The following is an 11,292-nucleotide window of genomic DNA, read 5'->3' as shown; positions in this document are numbered from 1 at the left end:
GGTTGGCTCAGGAGTCGGATTTGGGGCTGGTGAATGCCTCAAAGGATGTTGACTCAGAGTATCAGGTTTTGGCTAATGGTACTATTCTGGTGCATGGGCGGATCTGTGTACCCAAGGATGAGGAGTTGAGGCAGGAGATTCTGAGAGAGGCTCATGCTAGCATGTTCTCTATTCATCCGGGAGCGACTAAGATGTACCGAGATCTCAAGAGGTACTATCACATAGCTAGTTGGGTTGCGAGGTGCGATGTGTGTCAGCTAGTGAAGGCTGAGCATTAGGTACCAGGTGGTAGCTGAAGAGTCTTCCCATTCCAGAGTGGAAGTGGGATATGATTACTATGGACTTCATGGTGGGTTTGCCAGTGTCCAGGACGTATGATGCTATTTTGGTCATTGTGGACCGGTTGACTAAGTCGGCACATTTTCTGGCCATTAAGAAGACTGATGGAGCAGCGGTCTTGGCTAAGAAGTATGTGAAAGAGATAGTCATGTTGTATGGGGTGCCATCGAGCATAGTGTCTGATAGGGATTCCAAGTTCACTTCGGTGTTCTGGAGGGCATTTTAGGCAGAGATGGGCACTAAGGTGCATATGAGTACAACTTATCATCCCTAGACAGATGGACAGTCAGAGAGGACGATCCAGATGTTGGAGGATTTGTTGAGGATGTGTGTGCTGGATTGGGGTGGCCATTGGGTAGATCATTTGAGCTTGGTAGAGTTTGCTTACAACAATNATTCATTTGATGAGAGTCCTTTGGGACTGTGATGGTGTGGAGGAGCAGACCTAGGAGCCTGAGGCGAAGATGAAGGCAAGGTTTAAGAAGTGGTATGAGAAGCAAGCCGCAACTTGAGCTTGCCTAGCCTGGTCCTATCTGTAATCCGTGGCTGGAGCGGGAATGGAGTACTCCAGCCCATCTCTCTTGTTTACTTGGTCGCTTGGGATGGTTGGTTTTGCGACTAAGTAACAAGATGAGGTGGTGTTTGGGTACAAATTTTCCGCGAGGCAGTGTGTTGGAGGAAAGGTTTCTGTTTGAGAAGTTTCTATAAGTGGAAAGTTTCCAGAAGTGGAAAGTGCAAATNGGTAGAGTTTGCTTACAACAATAGTTACCAGGCGAATATTGGCATGGCTCCTTATGAGGCTTTGTATGGGAGGTCATGCCGTACACTGTTATGCTCNCAAGATGAGGTGGTGTTTGGGTACAAATTTTCCGCGAGGCAGTGTGTTGGAGGAAAGGTTTCTGTTTGAGAAGTTTCTATAAGTGGAAAGTTTCCAGAAGTGGAAAGTGCAAATAATGGAAAGTTTTATGTGAGTTAGAATTTGTCCATTTTTAGTGGCGGAGACCCTTGGAGAGGGCTCGTGTGGCCTTTGTGGCAGGCTGTTTAGCCACAGTGTGGCCTTTGTGGCAGGCTGTTTAACCACAGTGTGGCCTTTGTGGCGGGCTATTTAGCCAGAGTGCCTGTTAAAGCGGTCCTCCGGGACATATGGTCTTTGTGATGGTCCTTCGGGACGAGTGGCCTTGGTGGCGGTCCTTTTTAGGACATTTATTTGGCCTTGGTGGCGGTCCTTTTTTAGGACATTTGTTTGGCCTTGGTGGCGGTCATGTTTAGGACATTTGTTTGGCCTTGGTGGTGGTCCTGTTTAGGACATGTGTTTGGCCTTTGTGGCAGCCCGTTGGGCAGTGGGATGATCTTGGTGTGGTCATGAGGTATCCCAGTGAGGGGATATGTGGTTTGTAGGGCATCGGGTTGTCTTACGCGAGCCACAGAAAGGACTTAGACGTGTTCAGAATTGTTTGCTCTCGACTCTTGGGGAACTTAGGTTCTCCTAGTACCATCATATTCTAAGACTTTGTAGNGTGCATTCCATAAAGTTTTCCATGTGTCTATGTTGCGGAAGTGTCTCCACTNTCGACTTCGGATGACAATCCGGGGGCGCGCTGTAGGGTGGCAACCCGAGAGACGAGTATTGGACTCCCTTATATACATTATGACATGCGAGCTTAGACCCGATGAGGAGNAGGAGGATCAAGGAACTTCGGAAGAAGAAGATTCATTTGATGAGAGTCCTTTGGGACTGTGATGGTGTGGAGGAGCAGACCNGCCAATATTATGGCATGCAGGCTTTGGTCTGATGAGGAGCCAATAAAAAACTCAAGGTTTAGGCCTGTGAGTAAAAAGGAGAGTCCAAATGTCGAGAGCAAATAATGCCTAGAGCGTGAGTCTATCGCCTAGAGGTGACCTTTCGTATGTCGGTCAGAGGAGTGCAGGCCGTGGAGACGGTAGCACGGGAGTCCTTGGCTGAGGGTTGATCGAGATTCGAGGATGAATATAAATTGGTGGGGGAGAATTGTAACATTCGTGAACCAACATACGACCGATGCAAGGGTGTTTTTTGCGGACGAGTTTAAGTGAAACGCTGCGTTTTGGGCAAAGGAAAAGGGGAAAGAGCGTTCTTAGTGTTCTTGGTGATTTTTCTGTGGATTGGTTGCTTTCCTGCTGAGATATGAGATTTAGGACGTTGTAGGAGGCTTCTAGAAGTGTTTTCCTGCGTGTTTAAGGTTCAAAATCTTCTTGGCAAAGGCAAGTGTATGACCATGGCTTATCTAAGCTGGAGAAATCTCTGATTTGCTTGTTTTGTATTGTTAGGCTTGTTAGATTGGTATTTGGGACGATTGGATGCACACTGTGCGTCGGTCGATGCAGATGCAAGGACGGCGCGTAAAATCAAGGGTTTTTGTGCTATGTCGAGCATGCGTCGGTCGATGCAATGGAAGCATCGATCGATGCAAGTTAACCTTGCATCGGTCGATTCAGATCTTGCGTCGGTCGACACAACCTCCAACTGGGGTGAGTCAATGCATGTTGGTGTCGGTCGATGCTGAGTCCTGGTTTGTTATTGTTGATTGTTGATTGTTTATTGATGGTTAGAGATGACTCTATTGCTTGTGTGTATAGCCCAGTAGATGGGAGGATTGCCTTATTGATTGTTTATAAAATACTCATGCATTGCAATTTGCGTTTGTGGTGCAGGTACAGGCAAAGTGTGATCGTGGAATCAAGGCAATTAAGAGGAGGATGTTCTAGTGGTTCGCTTGGTTGTCTGGCTTATGTTAGTTTGCTAGAGTTGAGTCCTAGAATATTGTTTAGGATTGCTGGTTCTCTGGTTTATGATGTTTGGATCATTAGTTTATGATTTGCAATTAATATCGGTTATTGGATTATGATTGGATTATTTATTGGTATTGATATCTGTTATTTCCGCTGTTGGATGTGTTTGTGGTTAGGTGACTAGTGGGTATGAGACCACTAGCTGTAGTGTATTTATTATTATTATTTATTATTCATTAATTTAAAAAAAAAACAACGGGGCACTCATTAATCTTCAATTCTTCATGTTTATTTTCTGATTGTAAAAGCTGGTGTACTGCTGTTGTGTGATGAACGACAACATATCCCTACTATCTACAAGGAAACAGTAGTGGACTTTGATAAGCAGATTCACAGTTGTGGAAATACCACAAGAAATTGAAATAATCTGTTGATTGTATATCTTCGTTTACAGTGTAACTCGCTCCCTAAAAATATGTATCATTAACTTTAGGGTTTTGTGCAAAAAAAACCCTTCAAATATTTTTTTTGCAAGAAAACCATTTACATAAAAAAATTGTAAATTAATACTAGAATCTCAAAAGTCATCGGCAATATAAATGTAATGAACGCCTCCGGAAATCGTGGGTGGTACCACGAATATCAGGACCAGACCAGCGGACCCGCTACACATATGGTACATGCGGCGGTCCGAGAGCAGTACGTGGTACATTAGCGGCTACAGTAGTGATACATTAGAAGCTACGGTAGCAGTACGTTAGACGAGTTTCCTAAGAATCGTGGTCGAGAATCCGAGTGTTAGACGAGTTTCCATCGAGTGTTAGACAAGTTTCCATCGAGTGTTAGACGAGTTTCCAAAGAGTCGTGGTTGAGAATCCGAGAGTCATAGTCAATAGAGATTGGTAAGTAACGATCCATGGACTAATGTTGCAATTAGGAAAACTTTGGGGCCACTTTTTAAATCTTTAAACTTAGGCCTTGTTGTGTCGGTTAAACGGGGTGTTGATTGACACCAAAGGTGATGTCAATCGACACCATCACTTTTTATTGTCTTCAAGTTGATTTCCTTTTGTTCAATGCTCCAAAACGTTCCAAATTACTTCACTTTGTTCTATTTGTGCCAAAATCTTAGAAAAACTGTTAGAATTCATAAAAAAACCTAAAAATACATCGAAAAGACACTAAAACACTTTTTATATCATCGTTAAAAACCGTAAAAACCATGATATATCATGATGATTGATGAAACTAGAACAATATTGAATATTATGTCCCTATTCTAAGACAAAGTACTATATGGTGTTCTTTTTGAAACTAGAACAACACTATTTACCCGATGTAAAAAGAAAATATGGGTGTCGTAAAGTGAAATAGCAAGTTAAAAAGGTGTCACATGATATAACTTGTGTTGTAAAATGAGACGCATAAGATCAAACTCTTAACTTACAAAAAGACTTACGGTCAAAATCCAAATATTCACATCAATAAAATTTGACATGTATTTTTTAATTTAAAACTCTCGTAAAAACCACAAGTTTTTTTTATAATAAATTTTCACAAATCACACCAAATAAACATTTTCTCTCATGAATTGACAAAGTCAATTTCACTTTTCACAGAATAACTACCCTAAAAAAAAAGACAAAAATACCCTATAATTAGAAAATTATAGTTTGGTGTCATTACTCAAAGGTGCCATGTTCGGTTAATTAAAAAATAAAAATATAATTGAAAGTTATCTTAAGTATTTGGTTCTTCTTCCTTCGCATAAAAAACAGGAAACTGAGAGAATAATAGTAAGAAATTCCGATGAAACAAAATTGTGTTTAGCACTCCAGCAAGAAGAAGAAGAAGAAGAGGAGGAGAAATATTTTGATTTGCTGTGTAGAACTCCGGCGAGGAGAAGAAAAGAAAAATGATTATGATTTGCTTCATTGGTTTTTCCAAACAAATTAAAAACTCAAAAATTTTAGTTTTTGAATTTAAAATATGCTACTATATGTTAGATTTACAAGGTTTAGGTGTAAATTACATTAAACTGTAAAGAAAAACAAGGTTCAAGAGGAGCTGTGAACATGGCTGCAATATTAGGGTTGCAGAAGATACCAATGTTGAAGAAGAGTGCAAAAATACAATTTTATCCTCTATTAAAAACAGACTTATGGACGTACACATTAAACAAATGAACATAATGGACGTACACCAAACTATTATGTACATTAAACAAAATATTATGTACACCAAACTATTATGTGTATAATTCCGGCGTGTTTGGATGTGTTACAAGATTTAATGAGTTTGGGTGTGTATAATTCCAGCGATAAGAAGAAGTGGAGGAAAATTTCGGTGAGTTTTGATGTGTAGAACTCTGGTGAGAAGAAGGGGAGGAAATTTCTGATGTGTATGGGTGTGTAGAACTCTGACGAGAAGAAGAAAAAGAGAAAATTTCTCGTGAACAACAACGACAATATTAGCTAGGGTTGTAGAAAAAGATATGTTGAAGATGACTACAAAATTACAATAATGTCCTTCATTAAAACGGATTTGTGGACATACACTATGCAAAAGAACGTTATTTACATACACCAAACTGCAACATACACTAAATAAAAGAACGTTATGTACGTACACCAAACTGCAACATACATAGCTTATATTTTTGACACCTCTATAACTATGTTCAACGATGGGTTTAACACCTCTATAACCATGTTCAACAGTGAGTTTATTTGTAATTGTGTGAATACAGTGAGAGAATGTGTTATTGCTTCAGTTATACATATCTTTATGTGTGATTGTTTCACTTCTCTCCCTAATTAGTCTCAAACAAGATTGAATGACATAATTCGTTTTATGATGATTGCCATCGCATTTCTCACATAAGTACATATTTTGAATGTTACATTAAAATAACTAGTGTACGTACATGTTTTGAATGTTTTGTTTGTAAACAACTTGTGTGTTCATATGTACGTACACATTCATATGTACGTACATTAAAATAACTTGTGACCACTAGTGAGGTATTGTAGGACATGATTTCAAATGTCAATGTAGTTGTTGACATTGTTGATATTTTTATGTTTCATTAGTTAGCTTCAAACCTGCAATTGGGGTACGATTGCCGGTGAAAATGCAAGCATTTCTCTCATGGCAAATTGTATAAACCGCTGCTTGAGCCGCAATAACCTTCAAGGGTTTTATTTTTGGTTCATTAGAAGGGGATCTAAGCCAAAGAAGGAACTGATCATAAGTGTTGAAATCTATGTGAAAATGTAATTGCAATTTGTAATCATAAGTGTAAGAATGTAAAAGAAAAAATGTATGTGAGATAGAAAAGTTTGAAATAAAATTTGAATTTAGAATGTAAAATTGCACTAAGTAGTATATGTTTAGTGTAAAATGTTGCGTATATCGTATATATGTATTTAGTATAGTGATGTAGGGTACATGTACGACATTGTGTACTATTATATACACTTCCTCCTTATATATGTTTTTTTTTGTAGAAAAACTCCATCCTTGTAATTTCATATATATATACAATCTTGTACACAAATTATTACCATGTACGTACTAATTATTACCATATACGTACACATAAGTATACAAATCATTTTAATATTTACGTACACAAAAGTATATAATTTATTACCATATACGTACACATAACACATGCAAATGTTAATGTTAACACATATACGAATCATTTTTAACGGTACGATTCAAATAAAAAAAAAAAGTTATGAAAATGGGTCTTAAAAAATAGAGAAAAATGAATTGTAATTAAAAGGACAAAAATAAAAAATAGTTATAACGCTAGAAAGAGAAAAAATGTGAAAACAAAAGAGGTTGAAGAAATAATAATAAATTTATATTATCTAATATTTCATATTTTTTATTTATATTTTCTTTGTAGTTGACGAAAAAAACTAACTACCCATATATAATTACTGTATCATCTAGTTTAGTTACGAATATTTTGGTCTAAAAAAATACCTTGTGGCTATTCTATAAAAGTTGTGTTTGACTTTGCCAAAAGATGAATAAAAAACATGAACAGTTTCTATTCTATGTAATTTACCTTTTTTTTTTATTAAGTTATACATAAAGTAAGAGACAAATAGAGGTTCAAAACTACCTCTATGTTTGATATTTCCAAGTAGAATATTTTTGTCTTATGATTTTGGTATTTTCCTTAGAAGACAAGATATTTATATTTTAAAATATGTTTTATTTAGATTTTAATTCTCCGTGTTAACTAAAGAAAATGTATTCATTGAAAAAAACAATAATGATCAGATTGATCGATTTAAAAAAAACTATCAGACCAATTCATAATTTCACTCTCTTTTACAAGCATTCACTGATAACAAGACCACTAGTGTACGAACAACCAAATAGACTGTAATCGTCCAAATCCCTAGCGAAAATTCTCACGTCAAAAAATTCAGACACCCCTATTCACAAAACCCAACTAAGATGCAATAAAACAGTTTACGCTGTAGCCAATGTGCAAAACTGCAGCAAGATCACAAGCTAAGTCTTTTGTTTTACAAGAACACTAAGAAATGTGAGATTTTTTACAAAATGTTTCAAAGAAAAAGGGTCGTGAGAGCTCATTTATATATTTATTAGTCATCATATGAAATGTGAGGACTGGTGACACAACCTGGTGCATTAGGATCCTCTGCTCCGCAACAGTCGTAGAACTTGGCTGCAATATGGTGGATATTCTGGTTTCAATTCATAATACCTTTATTCTTGACAAAAAACAAGTTTTAGTTTGTCTAAAGCTCTTAGTTCAAAAAAAAAAAAAAAAAAAAGTTTGTCTAAAGCTCTTGGTAAAAAAATACAAAAGTAATCAAACAGATGGCATCATACTCTAGTCGGATTCTCCACGTAGGAGCGACGGTTGTGAATGAATATATAATCAGTTAGTTCACCTTATACAATAGACATGAAATAACGAATCTCAGGAACCAGCGAGAATATGAATGCAAAAACTAAGAAGCATGAACATCAGGAATAAACTCATTTGCTGCACATAACAATAAGAGCTCATTAGCTTTTGCTATGTGGAACAGAGAACACCAAAAGCCGAGGATGTAAGTAAATAACAAAAGACCAAGGAGAAGAGAACAGACTAATAAAGATCAATAAGGAACAGAGAATCAGAGAATCAGATAATATCCTCTAAGATTTATCTTCACCCACTCTTTACTAGTTCCGTTAACCTTAGGATAAACAATATCTTGATTTCCCAAGAAAAAATGTAAGCCACTAGGAACCTCCAGTCCTTGGAAGTATTCTAGGTTTAAGAGAGATTACAATCATTATACAGCTTCATGATTATGCCAAAATCTCAGACTATCTCATTTAAACTTGGAACTAATATTACTAGAGCAGATCAGGAATTGGTAAACAAACTTGATTTAAAGAGTATTATTAAATGGGTAAGGCAAATACAACAAAAGTAGCTAAGTATCTGCAAAGAAGGCTTAAGAGCTAGTTTCAAGAAAAAGAAAAAAAAAACATGCACTTTTCGACCCTAATGATGCAACAAAAAAAAGCCATTAAACTGACTGAGATAATGATCAGCTCTCACTTCACCATTATTGGCTACAACGAATTGACCAAAATCCACTAAATTAGCTAACAGATCCAGAACCTTGGATACACAAATTAATACATGCTAATTTGATTGCTTTCAAAAACCCATTTCATAAATCTGTATAGGGTAGGGGATCAAGCTGTTGTTTAGGATTGTAAGCAGATTTTAGGAAACCACCTTTTCTGGTCATCGTGGCGACGACAAACAAAGAAGGAAGGGTGAAAACGGCAAGAGGAAGCGTCGTTTGAAGAATCTGAGTAGCTTTGTTTGCACCTCTGGCACAGCTTCTCTATCTCCTTCGTCTCCATTCTCGATGAGCACTGGAATCAAATTTTCTAATTTCAATCGCAACTCCAATGGATCCCATTCCGGGTAACCGGATGTTACGTTTTGGTCTTTTTTTTACCGATAAATCAGTTAGTTACTTAGTATTGATCCCTGGGGTTTTTTTTTTTTTTTTAATTAAGTAAATGGGCCTACTTGGTCTCATATTCAATAGTGAAATCATCCAAAAGCAGAGCAATAAAAACATATATCTTTTTTTTGGTTTTAATAAAAACATATCTTAAACAGATCTCATGGGAAGGTTTCTCTCTCTTTTCTCTCTCTCAAAATTTTTCAAAGAGAGAGGAAGCTTTTCCCGTTTGATTTGCCGTCCAAATCTTTTTTTGCCTTTTCATCCAGCATCATCTGGTTTCTTTAACAGTGGTGGCTGACTTCCATTTCCAACATCGTCCAATTTCTTTAACGACGGTGTTTGGCTTGCCGTCCGGTGTGGTATCCGGCTTTTGCTCGACATGGACTGACTTTCACAGCAGTGCATGGTCGGTTCTTGTCTAGCATCTTCGGCTCATACAGCAGTGATGGCTAGCTTAAGGTTTCAACCCGACGTAGTTCGGTTTATTTCTGTTTTTTGCCTTCTCTCTTCTCCGGCATGTCGGTTTGCTTTTTTTTTTGTTTTTTTATCACGGTTTCGTTTAGACCGTTGATTGTTTTTAGTTAAAATCTCATCGGATATGTGTGTTGGTGCGTAACAGTGACATCTCTGCTCATGAGGGTTCAATTCCAACCTATCCTTTGGGTTTAAAGTTTACGGATAAAGATTAGGCGATTTGCAATTTCAGTTGAAGATTCAAAGCTCTTTCCTCAGCTTATTACTATTGCCTTTAGCTGTACTTTTATGTTTAAGCTTCGACTGGTTTTTAGTCAACAGAGGTGGATTAATCGGAGATCTTTTTCTCTTTTGAGATTAATGGATCCGTATTAGATCTTCACTTCTGTTTTGCAGTTGTCGGAGAAACACAAAAGAATCTATCTTCGATCTTTAGTCGACGTTAGTTTCATTCTCCGGCGGAATCGATGGCTTCAACGGCGAAGGATGATGACGGAAAACTTTTAGTCTCCTCACGTTACATGTTCCAGCTTCGTTATGTGCTTTTGACTAGTTTTCAATTGTAAAAGTTGTGGTAATTGCATCTGTTTACATACAAGTCCGCCTATTCTGTTTCTTGATAAATAGACTCTGATTGTAAGAAGAATGCGGGAACTGACTAAAGAAGGACTCCAGTGGACTGACAAAAGAGTCAGTATCATAAATGAGATTTTGGCATCTATGGATATTGTAAAGTATGATAATCTTAATTACTTCTCTTTTAGCTTTTATGAACGGTACATTCTTAAACCATTTATTCTTCATATAATATATTCTCTTGGCATTCTCCAACTTTGTTAGATGTTATGCATGGGAGAAGAGCTTCGAGTCTCGAATTCAAGGAATTAGAAATGAAGAGCTCTCATGGTTTCGTAAAGCACAGTTACTATCGGCAGTATGAATCCTTATCTTCGATTTTTTAATGCCTGACACTTTGAGGGAAACCTTTAATCTCATGGTTTCATCCTGTTTGCCCTTAGTTCCATATATTACTTAGTCCTTAAATAAGGATAAACTAATTTTGCTTAAATGCTTAACATTTCTTCCCTATAAACGTTTTCCCTCTTCCAGTTCAATAGTTTTATACTAAACAGCATTCCAGTAGTTGTGACACCATCACCACCGTGCCTTCGTATATCGCCCATCCGTAACCCATCGCCAAATCCAGATCCAAGATCTCTCTCTCTCGCTCTCTCTCTGTGTATTGCTCTCCAAGTTCTTTCTAAATCTCTCTTAACACCAGAGTTTATTCTAAGTTGATAAATTACAAACAGTCCACAGAAAATGCTGTAACATGTGGCAGCAAACTGGTAGTCTAGGATTTAATCAGGAATAGAACCATGAATACAACAATTGTTAAGGCAATAAAGTAATGCTTTCTCAAGTCTAGCTATCTCCATCAAATTGAACTCTCGATTTTTTGTAAAAGAAGCAGCAACAACAAAGCCAAAATTAAGTCTCACGATTATCGTATGGAGCGAAAGACTGTTAATACATAATTGTAAACAAGTTTTGTATAAAGAAATACCAGTTGGGTAGCATTTCTATAATAAAAATGGTTTCAGGAACTCCTACGAAAGTTGCAACGATTTTCTTAGAACTTCTTCTATTGTTCGATTCTATTCGAATTTCATCATTT

The 11,292-nt window shown here is 37.2% G+C and overlaps 1 long non-coding RNA gene and 1 pseudogene across 1 annotated transcript; one reads left to right on the top strand and one right to left on the bottom strand.

The window, feature by feature from the left end:
- Positions 1-7,433: 7,433 nt before the first annotated feature.
- On the bottom strand, positions 7,434-9,158 carry LOC104773313 (annotated as a pseudogene).
- A 1,087-nt stretch (positions 9,159-10,245) lies between these two features.
- On the top strand, positions 10,246-10,760 carry LOC104773312. The gene is made up of 3 exons (XR_765064.1): positions 10,246-10,348; positions 10,455-10,548; positions 10,725-10,760. It is a non-coding gene; the product is annotated as an uncharacterized LOC104773312 (long non-coding RNA).
- The last annotated feature ends 532 nt before the right edge of the window (positions 10,761-11,292 follow it).

Source organism: Camelina sativa, unplaced genomic scaffold (genome assembly GCF_000633955.1).
Source record: "Camelina sativa cultivar DH55 unplaced genomic scaffold, Cs unpScaffold00512, whole genome shotgun sequence".
Lineage (NCBI taxonomy): Eukaryota > Viridiplantae > Streptophyta > Magnoliopsida > Brassicales > Brassicaceae > Camelina > Camelina sativa.
The sequence above is the reverse complement of the archived record's forward strand: the minus strand, read 5'-3'. Positions and strand labels throughout refer to the sequence as shown.